Raw genomic sequence first — 18,571 nt, forward strand, 5'->3', positions numbered from 1 at the left:
TTTCCTGCATTGATTGGTGTTAATTGCTCGTTACGGATACATTTACACTGCTTCCGCATTTCCTCGTATTCTCAGCATTACCTTCCTATATCCCTGGTTGTTGCCGGTGAGGCCGTCACATGACTGGTTTCGGGAACGTAGTCGCCCTCGTGCACATGCATTTGTACGCGCATTCTGTACTGTCAGCGCATCTATTTCCTAACACGCCAGTCATGATGCTGTAATATGCATTGTACAGCCCAGGTTTGCTGTCCTCCAATATCCTTCCTCCTACAGTGGCACACTCCTGTGTGCGTGATATATCTCTGGTGTAGGCCACTCCGGTGTAGTACCGCCACGCCGCTTGCTCCATCCTTACGCTGGCGCGCTTTTGCGATTCACTATTATCTGCCTCATTTGCATGGAATTGACTACTAATACCTGGTTACAGCGCCGGACACCGCCTCCACTCCTTGACAACCATTGCGCTGGGGTTGCAGCTTTACATACATACTATGGTGTGTGGTGGCTGTGCAGCTGATTTGTGTTCTAATGCTCTTTTCGGACATTATCATATTATTTCATTGCTTTACAACTTCTGTGCACACATCCCGGGGGTCTGCTGTTCTTTCTACGTACGTGCCATTTATGTCATTCTTTACATTTTGTGCATATTTTCTTTGGACATTCTCGGTGCCTTTCCACATTGGCATATTGCACCTATATGATACCTGACTTTGACAGCCTTCCGTTACTCCTCCGGTATGTTTGGGTAAATGTAAACCGTTTTTTTTTGGTTTACATTGCCGTGCCCTTACGCTACGCCTGCGCCACTTCGTGGATCGCTATTGCCCTCATTTGCATGGTGCAATACCGCACACAGTGTGTTTTGCATACCTACGCCGGGCGGGACGGTCCGGCGCCGGTAGTGCACGTGGAATTCATTCATACCTGAATCGCTAAGCAGCCATATTTGGCGTTATAACGCCGACGCTATGCTGGCGCCTGGCGCAAGGTTCATGAATCCCGGGGAATGTTTAATTACTGGCTGAAATACTCAAGGAACTGGTATGAGGAATGAAGGATTAAAACCTTAGCTGCTGCTCTGCAAGGAAGTGCTGTGGCAGCTACACTTATGTAAGCAATGCATTGCACGGCAGCAGGGACAGCATACATGGAGGCATGCATGCATCATATAGTGCAATCATCATGTAGAAGTCACAGCCAGAGAAGGGAGATTAAGACTTAAGCAAAAAATCCCTGAACTTCACCATGGATAATTGAATCACTCACAGAATTTGACTCATACCCCAGAGAGGAACAAATAGGTCAGGTGGCTGTCAGCCTTACAGGGAATGATAAGGAATAACATGGCAGCAGATGGGAGGAGACATGATGATGATCAGTGAGGCTTCAGGGTAAAAAATAATAATAATTTCATTGACTACTATAATGACAATGTTTATTAGTAAGGAAGCAACATAATCTACCTCGCCTAATGAGGGCTTCTTGTGGGAAGTGAGGAGAGAGTGCCTTATGGCTCAGCTATGAACAAATAAGAATAAAACAGCCAACAGTAAATTCATTGATGCTAAACAGACAAAATCATCCTTCCTGAACGAGCAAACTGCACACAAGATATATAATTTGTTTGCAGAAATCAAGTCCCCTGCACCCCTCTATGGGAGGCTTGCCCCCATGTCCCTTTACTAAAATGTTCTAACTTCAGTGTTGCACAAGTCTAGGGAAAGTAGAAATACTCTGCAAGGTGAGCATAGCAGATATCATGAACTGCAGTCTTACACTTCATTGTTTTTAACAGCAAACATGATCAGGAAAGGAAAATCTATGAAATAGAAGGAGGTTAGTGTTTGATGAAGGAAATCTAGACCATTAGTTAGAATGCAGTGCTTTACAAGACAAGATGTACAGTGATGTCTTCTCATTGCATTGTTATGCTTGTTATACTGTGCTATACTATGCTACTGTGGGGGATGGGGATTGGCATAGCAGGGTTAGGGATTGGCATACTGGTTAAAGTTTTTAACTCACAGATGCAAGGTACAGGGTTTGATTCTCACCTTTCAGACAGGAGTTGGATAGGTATAAAATGGCCCACAAAGGCACCTTGCCTTGTATTTACCTATAAATATATGACCCTTATGGAGTGATGACATTATTTGAAATGCAGTCATTTGCTTTTTGGAGGGAGGGGGGGCTTCTTTCTGGTGTTCATCAAAAAATTTTGTATGCCACTGTTAACCAAACACTCTGTATATATATATATATATATATATATATATATATATATATATATATGAGAGAGAAAGAGAGAAAGCGGGAGAAACAGGAAGGTTTCTCTAAGATGAGTGTGTGAGCAACAGCTGTTGTTTTCTATCCTGTAAACTCATGTTGGGTGACAGATCAGCTGATTACCATTGCTGGTGTAAGATGGGTTTAATAGCAGGGATTGGATATATGCCCATTCCCCAATATTATGTGATCTTAGAGTTGGTATATATATATATATATATATATATATATATATATATATATATATATATATGCGTGGTTCCTCTTCACAAAGTCGAACGTTTACAAACTCAAAATGCATATGGCTGAAGCCATATGCTCATGTTTCTGAAGCTCGACTTTGTGAAAGGGAGCTAAAAAAAGAAAAACGTAACACAACAAAGTGTTTCTGCAGGGGGGCAAGCCCCCCTGCACCCCCACATCCCCGCTACTTATTTATTCCAACTCTGAGATCGCACTACAGCGCAGGAAGGGAAATCTCCCATTCTGTGCTATATGCCGTTCCCCATTCACAGAGTCGAGCTTCCACAATTTCGAGCATATGGTCTCGGCCATATACATTTCGAGATTGTGGCCATTCGACTTTGTATATAGATATATATATATATATATATATATATATATATATATATATATATATATATATATATATTTATATATTTTTATGAGTAGCAAGGAGATTGGGGTGTAGAGGACAAGCCCTCTGCAAAAAATGATGATTTGTTTTGACTTGTTCATGCTCCTTATTTATTTTTCCCAGCATGTGCGCTAGATCATTGGTGATGTGTGTACAGATCAGTTTTGTTAATGAAAGGTGCTGTGATGTTTTACAGGTTGATCATCTTACAAGTGTGCACACACATACACGTATACATTCGTATATATATATATATATATATATATATATATATATATATATATATATATATATACATACATGGGTACAGCTGTTTTGATTGGATGAATCCTTAGACACGGCCATGTTTTCATGGTCTAAATGGTTTGAGTGAATTTTTGATGAGGATGACTATACCATCATTTAATGGATTTCATATGCTTTGCTGTTGTACAATCATAGAATTAATATATTTAAGTTTTGTGATTTTAGGTACAGAGTCCTCACACTGCAGTTGTGTAGGTTAGGATCCCCATGTACAAGTAGCATTTTTTTAAGTGTATAGGATCGGTCGCATTATGATTACAAAAGTAAATGTATTGTTTCAATGTGTTTTTCTGTAGTTGTTTCTGATTGATGAAATGGCACATTTTGTGATTCGTTTAATTTTCAGTCAGTTTTATTATACTCTTATGAGTATATTAATTTTTACTGAATCATAAAGGATTGAAAAATTTGACTGAAAACACATTTGACTTAAAACTTATGTAACAGAATCACATTTCATAGAAAGCTGCATTAGAGCAAATACATGTTTACTTCCCAAACTCCATTGCTTAAATGTTCTAACTTCACTTTTGCACAACACACACACAAACACACACACACATATATATATATATATATATATATATATATATATATATATATATATATATATATATATGAGTAAAACACAGTTCATTGAATTGTCTTTTAATTGAATGACAAATTGAAAAATTTGATTGAAGGATTGCTTGTTTGAATTATAGTTCATAGAAAAGACGACTACAAATCATAACTGCTTTTGTGAGTTAGCACCTCAAGATAAATGTAGGAATTACAAGACAAATAAGTCTAACACAGGATTTGTACAGAGCTAATGCCCACCGTCATGTTGTACCCCTATCTCTTTGTGCTTACAGTGATTCACTGTGTGTGGTGTTTTCTCTACAATTTTCCAAGTATGCAGTTAATATCTTTAAGTAAGGGGGTACTGGGGGGTAAAACCTCCCATATGGGGGGCCTGGGGGCTTGCCCCTGCAAAAAATATTTTGAAGGATTATGTGCTACATATGACATTTTCTATGAAATGTGATTCAGTGAAATGTATTTATACTTAAGTTGTTGAGAGAACATTTTATATAAAATTGTATTTTCTTCCTTATAACAATAATCCTGTTTATTCTTAGTGCTTTTTTTATTTCAACAAGTGAGCATTAATTACATTAGTTGTGGCTTCATGATACTGTATACCAGTAACTTGGCACCTAGCTAATGTGGTGTTTGGTCCCTTTTGTAAATGTATTATTGTTAATTGGTGTATAGGTCAAATAATACTTCCTGTTAAAATAAGAATCCGAGGATTTTGCCATGATATTTCGAATAAAAACATTTTGTGTTTTGTAGCTATCCAATCTGGCCTGTATCATTCTGGTCAGAAAAATAAATTTAAATTTTTTGTTCTGGGTTCATGTATTGTGCACAGGGGAGGTGATATAAAGCCTTCTGAATATTATGGAATAAAATGTAAAATGTATTTTAAATTTGAATACATTATTCCACATGGGAGCATTACACTGGCGCAGTGGGTCATGTTGCCTCACAGTAAGAGTTTCCCCGGTTTGATTCTTGGTTGGGGTACATTCTGTGAGCAGTCTGCATGCCCTCCCCATGTTTCTGTGGGTTTACTCTGGCTGCTCCAGTTTTCTCTCACATTCCAAAGACATGCAGTAGGTGGATTTTACAGTCTAAACTGGTCATGCGTGTGTGTGTCTGTGTGGTACAGAAGTACAACCTCAGCAGGGCTAGCCATCAAGCAGTGTGTACATTGGCTCTAGATGATGGTCACTGTTGATGTAATATCCCAAAAGCATCTGCAAAAATGGGAAAAAGGGGTTGTGGATGGATGATTCCTATATGGTCTCAATCTGGATCTTCCATGACAATATTTGATTTGAACTGGATGTCTGAATTTTTCTTTTATATGTATTGATCAGATTTATTTAATCCAGAGCTTTTATGTATAGCTTAGGCAATGTCTAGTTTGTTTCACAAATTGGGTGGCCTTGACTGAGTATTAGTTGAGAGCTTGTAGTCTTTATTTAAATGACCATTTTTATTGAAAATGCTTTCATTGCCCCCATGAAAACATTAGTATCGATATTAGTATCGATATGCCATGGGCACAGACTGTTTATTATTTTGCACTTGTTAGTTGCTTTGATATGTTTGCTGAAATTATATGCATTTCCTTTTATATTTTTGGTGGGAAAAATATAAATAAGTACTTTCCAGCAACTGGAGCATTCAGTCACCAACAGTATTCAAATGAGAGCCCCCTTCGTGTCAGTGTGACTGGTTCCATGATAAGGTGCCATGGTTCTGATTAACAAGTATTGATAGTGGGTTTGAAATAGTGCTTGAGGAGATTTTTAAGATGTCAGTTGAGGATACTGATCCAAGCTTTAGTGTTTAAAGCAATTTGTTTATTATGTTTGGTGTGATTATTTTAATGGAAAGAACTGGGGATTCTTTTCATTTTACATTTTTTGTTTTCCTAACAGTTGACCACCAGATGATGATTGTTGAACTGCTCAGTCTCCATGTCTACAAAGCTTTCAGGTCTCATCTGATATTCAGGGCCGTAAAGAAGACTAGGCCTGCTGCCGTGGAGAATTTTTTTATACCCTTTCCCAATCCTGCTCCCATGCACCATGCTAGTAATATGCAATATCAATCATGGAATCCCATGGACATTTAATAGTACCTCATCATTCTTTTGGGAGGGTGCTGTATTCCCTGTGTCTCCACTGAGTTTTGCAGAACCAAGCAGAGCACTCTTCCCTCTCCTTGGGATAGGCAAGGCCACAAAGTGGGAAGAGCTCTAAGTAGTGGTTTTGTTTCACTAGATATGACTTATTTAGCACAGCTCTGAAACTTAACACCAACGTTAACTGCAGTGTCTTCATTTCTAGGTGAAGTAAAGTGTAAGAGGTAGATCTATATGGAGAGTTAAAAAGCAGGTCAACACACTTCCAGTACTACCTTGGGCTATATGCAGTGACCTGGCAACTTTCATGCCATCTGAGACTATAATTTATGAAACCCAGAATTGCAAATCGCTATTACTGGATTTTCAGGTTTGCCAATATTTGAATGGCATTCTCCATGTACTCCAAGGTACAGCAATCTCTGAGTTTGTATATTCAGAGATGGGGAGTGAAGACAGTGAGGTTATCAGTTAGTGCCATCTGTGCCAGGGAGAGTAGGGCAGTACATGTGTACATATACCAGCATAGCTAGCTGGAGTTTTGTAAAGAATTTTATGTTATTTAACTATCGCAGTGATTTGTACAGATGTTTGAGTTAAAGATATATTTGTAAAGTTACTTGTGTTAAAATGCATCAACAGAAGGTCCTGTTAGACAGAAAGAATGTATGCATGTATATTAGGTTGTATTGTTGTAACTGATCAAATGTGTATGTTTATCAGAAAACGCTGGAAAGGTTGAAAGTTTGAAACTGTGGTATAGCTTTGAGATGCTGCCACCCATCTTAGCAAAGCTCTGTGTGTGTATTGTACCAGAGTCAGGTGACAAGAGGTGACGTCATCCTCTAACCAGCATCTGGTTTGTTTGGAACCTCACAGTAGCAATTTAGAATCTGACAAGAAAGATTTCTGACAGGATATATATCTCACACATCCACACAGGCAAAGAGAGACATCATCTGGCTTTTGCTGTCATAAGACACTCAGCACACATCAACTTGCCTTGCTTTAGCAAGTAGTCGTGGAACAGTAATTCTTTAGTTAGTCAGGGATGTTTAATGAGAATAGTTTAGTATTGTTTTCTGCAATTGTGAGAAACTATCCAACTGTATTATTTTTTATATCTCTGTGGTTGAAACACTGTCATTTACTGTATTCAGTATTCTCCTGCTTTCTGTTTTATTATTTATCATTATATATTTTGATACCTTTCATTGTGGCTAGACCTTTAGATAATACTTTTAACAACTTGAGAGTACTTATGCTTGTTTTAGTGGTGACACTGTGGCTGGTCCTAAAAGCTTTACTGCTTTGATCACACTCTACCATTTGTATTAATTTTACACAGTATAATTGGGTATCCTTTGTAAGAGCCTTAGGTTAGCTGACTTGTGGCAGCGTGATTATCTTAGAGTCTGGCCAGAAAGGGACACACAGCTAGTAAATATATGCTGGCTTTTCCCAGGTGTGTGTGTGTGTGTGTGTGTGTGTGTGTGTGTGTGTGTGTGTGTGTGTGTGTGTGTGTGTGTGTATGTGTGTGAAACTTAAATATCCAGGTGTGTGTGTCAGCTACCAAGAAAAGGGACACAGAGCTCCCAAGTGGTCAGTGTGGAGATCTGTGTGAGTCTGAGAGAGAAAGAAAGTCCAGCCCCCAGGTATGGAGTGTGCTCCCTGTGTGCTCTTAAGGGAAATTGTGCTTGGTGTAGGGAGCTGCATTTGAAAATACTGTGTGAATCCATCTTTCCTCTTAGTGACCATTCCACACCAGAGTCATTGGTGAGGATTGAGTTTCCTTGACTGCTGGCCCGGACTAGGGAACCATCACAAAGACAATGCTCCCACATCTGTCTAGGGTCTGTTTAGTGGGTTTTATTTATGTAATACGGAGACACACTGAATGGCTGTTGACACCAGTAGTAGCTCTTTTTTCCAATAGGCCAAAACATTTTTACATTGTTTCTTTCTTCCAGGTATTTTATAAGGTCAGACATACGTTTGGTCTGAAGATATGTAGATCAGATAGAGATGATTTCTATATACCATCATAGATTTAATCTGAGGAGTGGACAGGGTGCTTCATAATTCTAATTTTTCACCTTTGCAGAAGTAACATGTTTTTAAAGATGTTTGCAAAGACTGTGCTGAAACACTGCACTATATCATCAAGTGTTAATGAGGAGAAGACAGGCCAGTTAGTAGAGTTAACAGATTTAATGAAAGTATAAGGTTCTGAATTGCTCATATTTCTAGAGTATACCAGAAACCGTTTTACTTTTGGAGTTTACTGTGGCCCCATACAGTGTATATGGACAAATGATCACTTCCAGAACCAGCACTGACTCTGCCTGCTGTTAACACCACTGGATGCTGATTTTAGGTCCACTATGATATAGTCTCCTGTCCAGATGGTTAATCTGTTCAAGTGGGAAGAGGGCTACCATTTGAAAGAGAAGATAACATTTTATGGAAAGGTGACCATAAGCATAAAAAATATCCTGGGGAGAAGGAGTTGATTTGTCATGCTGCATTACTGCCATGTAACTGGATAGACACATGGATAATATGCAGTACTTACGCCAGGGCTAATCATCTGGCTCTGATAGACCTCATTCATAAAGTAAATTTCATTGAGAGTAGGTGGATAGAGAAAAGCCTAAAAGTACCTCTCAAGTGTACTTCATTATGTAACATTCCTTATTTGAGTGTTAAAATGTTCACATTGCTTGCAGTCCCACATTGAAAGTGTCAGCCACACATTGCGGTAAACTTTTTTAACCAATATCTGTGGCAAATAATGCACAAATCATATTAATTCAGCACAAGAATTTTTTGCAAGTGTAAAGTAACACATCTTAATCATTATGTGAACTTTGTAGATAAAGTTGTTAGCAAGCTGTTAATGAGTGTTAAACATTTTCCACATTTGGCTCACATTTCACATGGTTGTGTTCCGCATTCTGGAGATGGAATGCTGAGAGCTATGGCCTAAAACCCTTTGTTTCTGTGAGTGCACACATCAGCCACTAGGGGAAGGGTTAAGGCTGCAAACAGAAATTCCTCTAATGGCTGCTTGGATGCTGGTTTCCCTTCCCAGTGATTAGTTCTCACTCTGGTAAGTAGAGGAACAAATGAGCTTGATCAAAATGGGCAGCAGTAGTCTTTATGACTTGCAGGCATGATTTGGGAAGATAACTTAAAAAACATACTGCTCCCTTCTCAGTCATCACCCCCTGATTTGTTTCCTTCCATGTTGACTTGCTGTTACATATTAAAACTCTTCCTCTTTTTTGCAGTTGAACTCAAACAAGGGTATGTATATGTGATATCCCTTGAAACTGTGCACCAGTCATGCCGATGTCAGATTAGCATAACCAGAACCATCAGATTTAAAAACATAATAATAATAATAATAATAATAATAATAATAATAATAATAATAAGAAGAAGAAGAAGAAGAAGAAGAAGAAAACTGGCAGTAATAAGTTGTGTGTAATACAAAAATGATAGTTATCTTTTCCTGTGTAGATTTGGCAGTTGGCACACATGTGCTAGCAAGATGTTGGCAAACCTTATGGTTTACCATCCACCTAGGCTACATGAGTAATCTTATTACCCAGTCTTCTGTGCATTCTTCAGACATCAGTTACAACACATTTTCTGAAGTATATGTGCTTTATCACACAGAAGCATTTATATCTACTACTAAAGGCTTTTTAGAACAAACTGCTATATATCTACAGTGAAGACATTTTAGCTGTAAACTTTAATTCTGATAGTTTGAACTTTGAGAAATAAAGTTCCAGGACTGATGAACACCCTAGGTGTGGCATGAAGTTTAGATGACAGTTCTTATCCGTTACACATGACTGTATTACTTAAGTTTTTGTTTATAGTACTCCCAAAGTTTCCATGGAAACAACAAAGTTTTTGACGCATTTCTAGCATCAGTTAGCAGATGCATGCATCTATTTTTTTTCCTATGACAACAGTGGCTAAAACACAAATTATTTTCAGTATTTGTTACTGTTACTATAGGAGATGTGGCCATATTTCCTGTATCAGAATGACATGGCTGCATCCTGCTTGCACTGTCAACAGAGGCTCAGCAATCATTGCTTTGCTGCATGTTTCATTCATTAATGTGTATCAGACTTGCTCTTTATTCACTTAGAACTGGTCTGTGAAGACTTCTGATTCATTTTAGAAATAAAGGTGTGATCCTTTTTAGTGTCTAGATGTTGTCAGTGAAGTCCAAAATGATTTTTGTCTGTTTCTTGGCATGAATTTCAGATCAGCCCCAGGTTGGAAAACATGCACTAAGCTCTTCTCCTGTTTTCATTATTAAAGAAAAATAACACTGATATCCTATAATTAACCAGTACAAATTAAACAGCAAAGAAAGCTGCAGTAATGTTTGTTTTACAATTTAAGGTAACGTTTATTGTGGTGGTAGAATCTGAGAGACACTGTTGCACTGAAACTTTACCAGCAATCTCATATTTATTAAGCAATACTGGTTGAGGACAAGATAGACTGTATTAGCTAGAGCAAAACATTTTAAGAACATCTGCCATGCATCTTCCATCACAGTTACAGGAAAGATATATATATATATATATATATATATATATATATATATATATATATATATATATATATATATATATATATATATAATATCACTAATTACCAAACTTGGTTATGCCTACAAGGTATAACAGACAAATGCATAATCCTTTTCTGTGATGGGATTTATACAGCATTTAAATAAACCTTGGACTCAGAAGAGTAGAACATGATACTATAATAAGGCCATAAAGAAGATATTCTTCATGATGACATACAATGCTAGCCAGATGGATTTTGGTAGGTAAAGACCTACATCCGTTCTTAATTAGGGAGCAGCTATCAGTATATGTGCATAGCATGGAGGGAGGATATAGTTTGGCGCATGCAACTGCACATCTTATCATGGCAAACAAGAACTATGGCTCAAACTGTCTGGTTAAGCAGCCCTTTAATGGGATTCTGTATTTTAACTTAACTTTGTTTGTGAAATCAGTGAAGTGCAGGTCTTTATCTGCAGGGATCCCTGTTTGGACTTACCAGAATTAGATTTATCACAGGAGCAAATCATTTTTCTCCCCAAAGTGGTTTCATCTGCAAGTTTTTATTTTTCTCCATATGGGGGCAGAATTTATTGGGGAGGGGATCTTCATACTTTGAATGTAGACTACCAGCTCATATCTTACATGAAGAGAGTGTATGAGTTCAGGAAGATGGATCATTGAGGACATACCTTTTCCATGCTAAAAGAAAAAAAGTACTGTAAAATATCAAAATGTCTATCATGATGCAGTGGATTATACAGTCTGTATTTTAAGTCATATCATTCATTTACTATGTTATATGTATTTTGCTATTTTTTACTTGAGCTTTTTTTTTCAGAAAGAATTACTGTTGAATAGCAGAATGCGTACTGTGTCTTCTACTGATAGCTCTTTCCATGTCCTTGTCATGTAGCCTTCTTCTGGCTCTGACTTCTCTGGGAACATTTAAATTTGATCACCTGTGATTATTACCAACACGTGCTACTGTAAAACAGCTCTTGAATCGGTTGGAATAGATAATGTGAATTTGCTCACCATTAGCAGGTGTGTCAGGAGGCCTTCTGCAACGGATGCTTATTATCCTTTCACCTTCTCCCTGTGTCTGGATGGCCTCTCCATCCATCTTCCACAGATAGATTTTCCATATATGTCAGATAACTATAAACCTTTAACTTGTATTTAAATTGCATTTTTGTTACTGTGCTGTTTATTGGTGGCCAGCTGATTGACACTCAGAACATCATCACTGGAAAGTCACTGGCATCTTGTAATGGTGGTAGACTTGTAGAAGAATAAGAGTGTGTACGCACACACACACACCCATACACACACACACACACACACACACACACACACACACACACACACACACACACACACACACACACATAGTTCAGCGGTGTGGGTGTGCAGAGGAGGGCTTGGGGTCCCGCAAAATGTTGATGTTCTGAGTAGTGACCTCCAAAGGTTTTAGGTCTTTTGTGGTCAAATAATTTCATGTCGATTAAATGAGACACAATTATTAATAGTAAAGCCAAGAGAATGAGAAAAGGAGCTTGGTTTGTACTTTTGCTTCTGTTTCTGAAGTCAAAGTATGTGCCAGCTAGAGGAATTTACACCTGAGTGTGGGAGCATGAGAAAAATTGTAAGTTGTAGTGCAGTAGAAATACCAGAAGAAGAAATCCCAACAGAAACTAGTGCAGAATGACAACTTGCGTATGGTGGGTACCTGTCTTTATTTTCTAATGCTAAATGCACAAAATCATGAGAAGAAGATCTTAGCGCTTAATGCTGTATTATTCAAGTTTGTGAAATGACTATGACAAGTATTAGAAAAACCTAACAGCAACTTATAGACTATGCAATACAGATATACCTGAGTATATAATCTTTAGAAAATGCAGGAAAGAAAGATCTGGGGGAAGAATAGCCTTATTTTTAAATTACTGAATTGAGGTTAATGTTGGCAGGAGTGTGGGTAAGAACAGGAAGTTAGGATGAGTTTGACATTCTTTTGATTGGATTAAAAGATGTAAGTGATTGATTATGTTGACCAGAAGTAGTCTGTAGGCCTCCTAAAGTGAAAGAGGGAGAATGGACTCTTAATGCCTTGGTTAAAAAAGTGGTTAGTTTAAAAAGAAAACAATGCTGATTGAAGATTTTAATATGTTTTAGGTGAATTTGTGTGTGCTAGGCCCAGAACTTAAATGCGGCAAAGTAACTTTCACTACATTTTATTACTTATTTATTACTATTATTATTATTATTATTATTATTATTAGTATATGTACTATTTGGTAACTGGGTAAGTGGGCTGGTGCAAAGACCCTTTTCAGCAATTACATAGAAATACAGAAACAAAAGTGATTTGCATGAATACTCAAGAAGCATATAATACATAAGATCAAATGCCAAATCAAATGTTTTACTGGGTCTTTGAACAAACTTATACTTGTTGTAGATCCTTTTTACAGAGTCTTATGTACAGAGAAACATTGCAGAGATAGTGTTAACAGTAAAACCAAAGTTGTTTACAATATTTACAGTATATACAACATTTCAGGAAACAAGCAGGACATCATTTAGGATAGCAAGTAAGGAAAAACTGTCATGATGGAAGCAGCTTGCTGTTAGAATTCAACATTTCACAGTGACCTTGTTGCAGACTGACAGCAAACGGTAAGGTTCACCATTGTCCTTAATGCACTTACACTAAGTTTCCTTGCTCAGAGAAAGCGTTTTGCACTCAGTGAGATTCCAGATCTCTTTATTCAGGTGGGAATCTGTCCCATACTGCTGGGCCTTGTCAGAAGAAGACACATTATCCAGTAGCAGTTCTATATGGAGGTCTGCTTAATGTGATAGCTTTCTTCTGGATACTTCGTAGGCAGTAAACCTGCCATCTGATGAGTAATCTCCATTTCAAAGGTATGCAATCACCACTGTTTAGTATTTTGTGAATAAATGTACCTATGAGGTAAGTTGATCTTTTCATAGGTTCATAGGTTGGTACTAGGCTATTGGCCCTAGGGTCTACACAAGCCTAGCCATAACAATTCCCTGGCTATTTCTTCCCACACTATTTACTTCCGTGGACCCCTGTCTAGCAGGGCGACTGACATGATCCCCGGGGTGAATTTCCTTTCTCCCATCTAATCATCAAGGTTCCTTTTGAAGAGGGCGCTCTACTTGACATGTATGTGCAGTCTGTTCCAGAGTCTGGGGAGTCTCTGGGTCAGGAACCTATCCCTCCAGCATGTTTTGTTTATTGTGATGACAAGGTTTAGATCCCTGGAGCGCGTGGCTCTGAGAGATTGGGATTTCTTTAAGTGTAGCATGTCCAACAGCTCTGGGTTTGACATGGCCTTGTATGTTAAGCAGAGATCGCCTCCGAGTAAACGATATGCGACAGAGTGTAGCTGGAGTTTAAGGCGGTCAGCATAGGGCATCTGCTTTAGGCCTGTGATTCTTTTAGTGAGGTATTTCTGCGGCTTTTCCAGTTGTTACAGATGTTTTGAGAGGTACATACCAAATGGGGCATTGCATTCTATAATGGGTCTAATGAGGGATAAGTACAGTGGGACAATGACCTCCTTTTTTCTGGATGAAAAGCCCTTAGTGATGAGATGTGCCACATAGAAGGATTTACTGACTGTTGTGGTGATGTGGTTATTGAAGGTGAGACCACTGTCCACCTGTATCCCTAAGTCTCTTATCACACTTTCGGTGTTTAGTGTACTGCCACCTATGTGGTAATTCACGGGTACATGTTTTTTCCCAAAAGGGGATAACTATACATTTCTTGGCATTGAGCTTGAGCCCATGGCTCTGGCACCAAGCATCTGTTTCTGTAAGGCCCTTTTGTAGAGTATTCACATCATTTGGGGATTCAATAATGGCTCCCAGTTTGCAGTCATCTGCGAACTTTGTTAGCCAGAGTCCCTTAGCGTTGGCATGTACTTCAAAGAAGTAGATGCCAAACAAGAGCGGTCCCAGGGCTGAACCCTGAGGTACTCCACTTGTCACTTGTCTGGAGCTGGATTTGGAGTCAGCTACTTTTACAGTGTGGACTCTGTCAGTAAGCCAGTTGGCAACCCATCGAGTGACATAGGGATTAATGCCCAGCTTAGTGCATTTATCTATGATTCCAGAGTGGGGGATGGTGCCAAAGGCCTTGGTGAAATCCAGATAGGCTGTGTGGACAGCCTTACCCTTATCCACGGCTCTGGAGAATGATTTGAAGAAGTCAATTAGATTCAGGAGACAAGATCGGCCCTTCATGAACCCAAACTGGGTGGGGTCCAGTGTTTGAAGGTTGCCAATATCTTTGTTTATAAGTTCCATGATAATACGTTCCATGGGCTTGCAGATCAGGCTCATCAGACTGATGGGGTGGTAGTTCCTGGGATCCAAGGTGGATCCCCCCTTGTGGAGTAGGATAACTGTTGCTGTGTGCCACTCAGTGGGCACAAAGCCTGAGGTGAGGGTATGATTAAACATGACACTTAGGTGAGGTGCCAGTTCATTTTGTAGTTCATAGTTTGGTAACTAGAAGCCATTTTTGACATTGTAGGATGTTAAAATGGTGAGATCTGCTTTTATCAAGGTGGGCAAACCTGAAAAGTTTACTTCCTGAGATTTTAAGTTATTTTTGGAATTTTGCGCTTAGTAAAAGGTAATTAGAGGAAGACGGTATTCTATTTTAGGGAGAAGAGCTTTTTTGGCTTCAGAAAAGTGAGCTTAATGGTCGAGTAAATGAAAGATTCTGTGGCAGATTTTAAATTGATATTGTACTGATACTTGTTTTGTCTTTATGATTTGAAAAAGCTAGAGAAGTATCGAGTCCTAGGTATTGTATTCAAAACCGAGCGCAAAACAGTGGGAAAAGGGCAAACTCCCACTTCCCACTGTATAGTGGTCATGTTCACAGTTATTCTTACCCTCAGCACCACACAGTATATAAGTGACTATTGTGGGAATTCAACGCAGGCCCATTGGATATAGTGCCAGATTCAATAAAGCCTACACTAAGTGTACATGATCTGTATTCAAGAACATTCTTACCACATTTTTTGTGCTTTCTAGTCACTCAGAAAGATTACACCAAGTGTACATGTAATCTACATTTTGTGGTAACCTTTACGGATCTCTGTCAGTAATTAAAGCTCAAGAATATCAGTAGGAAAACGAAAATTAGGAGGAAGAAGGTGTAAGTTAATGTCTGTGTTGTTTGTTCACTCAGAATGGTACACACTTAGTACAGTTAGTGTAGGTGATCTTGAATCCCGGGGATAATCTATTGATAGTTAATTTGTATAAGTATTTAAGACTGATAACTCATCTGGGGTGCCTTCTATGTGGAGTTTGCAAGTCGTCCTGGCATTTGCATGGGATTTTGCCTAGTGGTCCGCTTTCCTGCTACATCTCAAAGATGCGCGACTGATAAGTTGATGATCCTTTGTATTGTCCATTGGTATGCATGTCATATATAAGTGGGTATGGATGTGCGTTAGGTAAGGGGTTTTTGCCCTGTGCAGGATGAGATTCTATACCAAGTCCACTAAACACCACGGCAGGCTGCAGATCTTCTATGTTGCAGTATTTTGTAATTTTAGAATCAGTCCATTAACATAGGTGTGCTGATAACTATTAGTAATATAGCTGGCTTCAGTTGTTTGTTTAAATAAATAAATTCCTTGTTTTTGTTTATTTTCATTGAAGAAATTTTCTTGCCATTCTGTAGCACATTCATGTACCAAGAAAATGTCATAAGTATATTCCCTATTTTGTAACACAATACCTTTAGTGAAAACTGGTCCTATGCCTTTATATCTTAAATTATTTAAACACATTTTATATAATACTGCACCCTATACTTTTGTATGCCACATACCTTTCATGATTTATCCCTAGCTTCCCTCTTTATTTATTATATTATTCCTGTATTACACAATTTAGTTTGTGTTTTTGGGTTTGCTGTTTCTGATTTTTTAAGGATGTTTTTACTTTCCAAAGCTAGCATCTGATCATGTCTGACCCACTACCCTGCTTTCATTGATCAATGATGGACCTTCTTTTGCAAGCGTTTCATTTTTTGGAGCACTATAAGCAAACAATAATGTCTGACAGGAAAGGCATTATCAGGTAATTAATGCACACCCAGTGTGTTGTGACTCCTAATGCCAAAGCCCCCCCCCCACACACACACACATTAACCCATTCAGAAACATGCACAAACATATAGCAGTTATAGCCACTTTGTTGAGTGAAAACACCTCAAATGCCTCATTATGATCAAATGAATAAAAATAAAATTGTAGATTGAAAGGCTTTGCAGTACCCCCATATCTCTTAACTGTTCCTGATTTTGCAGCATAATTCAATTATTTTGGTTTGATTTCTCTAAATCTTTTGAGTTGCTAATACTATGACAGGAAAGGACCACATTCCTAAGTCAAAGTGTGATTAAAGTTTATGAAATTAGTATTGTTACAATATTTAATATTAGCCAAAAGTGATCTTTGCAAAACCTGCACTGTGCCCAGAACTGACTCCTGCAATTCATGCAGATTTACGTGTACTGGTAGCATATCTAAATACGACTGTAAATACTTTTTTATGAGACCCATTGCTCCTACTACTATTGGAACTGTCTGGGTATTCTCCTTCCACATCATAGGATCATAAGAGTTTACTACGCTATCAACCCAGAGGTTATTTCAAGCCTAGCTGTTTCATCCCAATGTAATACCACAGATATGTTAGTCAATACCCAGGATTGCACTTAGTAATGACTGCTCATGTCCAGGAGGGTTGTGGCCGCTATTCCCAGTAAGAATTTACAGTGCCCCATCGACTCATCCAGGTTCCTTCTGAACAGTATCATAGAGGTGCTCTGTTTCACATGAATTGGTAGCTTATTCCAAAGACATGGCAGTCACTGGGAGACAAATCTGTCCCTTCAGCATGTCCTATTTAAGTTGCAGGCCATATTTAGGTCCCTGGAATGGGTAACCCTAGTCCTGTTTGATTTATGGATGTGAGCAAGTTCATTAGTTTTGTGTCTGAGACTGCTCTGTAAGCCAGCCATAAGTCTCCTCTAAGAGGTTTATACAATACAGAGTATAATGCCAGAGACTTTAGTAAATCTGTGTAAGGCATGTGCTGGAGTCCCTTGATATTCTTTGTTAGAAACCTCTGAGGTCTCTCCAATTGCTGCAGGTGCTTTGTACGGTCATTTCTGCCTGCAAATCCTGGTATTTTATGACCTTTTGTCTCTCTATATGTAAGACACTGTAATGAGTGGGTGTAACAATTTCAGTGATCAATGCTACTTTTATCTTCTTTTCATGGACTACTATATCTGGTTTTCTCACATCTATTTTTTGAATTGTTGGGAATGGTTGATCCCATGTGATGTAGACTTCATCACTTTCTAAAATGTTTTGTGGCTCATGTTTCCAGTGCTTCTCACCTATTTCATTATTGTAATGTTTACACATTCCCTGATGCAACAGTCTTACCATAGTATTATGTCTTTCAGTATACAGGCCCTCTGCCATTAGTGTATCACCAGCAGCAACAAGATGTGCAACAGTTTCCAGTTCTGTTATACAGAAGAAATGCTAGACATTTGTAAATCAAACTGCAGAAGGGTGACTCAGTCTAGGGACCTTAACTTAGCCTCTGACATGAACAGGTCATGCTGGAGAGAGAGATACATCTCCCAGAGACTGCCACTTCACTGGAACAAGCTTCCAAATCACGTGAAACAGAGCCCCTCCCTGCCCCTCTTCAAATACAACTGAGATCAATGGATGGATGACTGTAAATTCACTCCTGGGGTGGTGCCCATGTCCCTTCTGGACAGAGGAAATCAGTATTAACTACCATAGATGCTTACCTCTGTGAATTTCACTCACCTAACCACCAACAACTGGGGCAACTCGAGATAAATATGTCTAGGCTTGTAAGTACTCTAGGGCCATTAGCCTAGTAAACTCCTATCAACCTGAATTTTCT

The sequence above is a fragment of the Protopterus annectens genome, chromosome 6.part0 (assembly GCF_019279795.1).
Source record: "Protopterus annectens isolate FY-2018-M chromosome 6.part0, PAN1.0, whole genome shotgun sequence".
Lineage (NCBI taxonomy): Eukaryota > Metazoa > Chordata > Ceratodontiformes > Protopteridae > Protopterus > Protopterus annectens.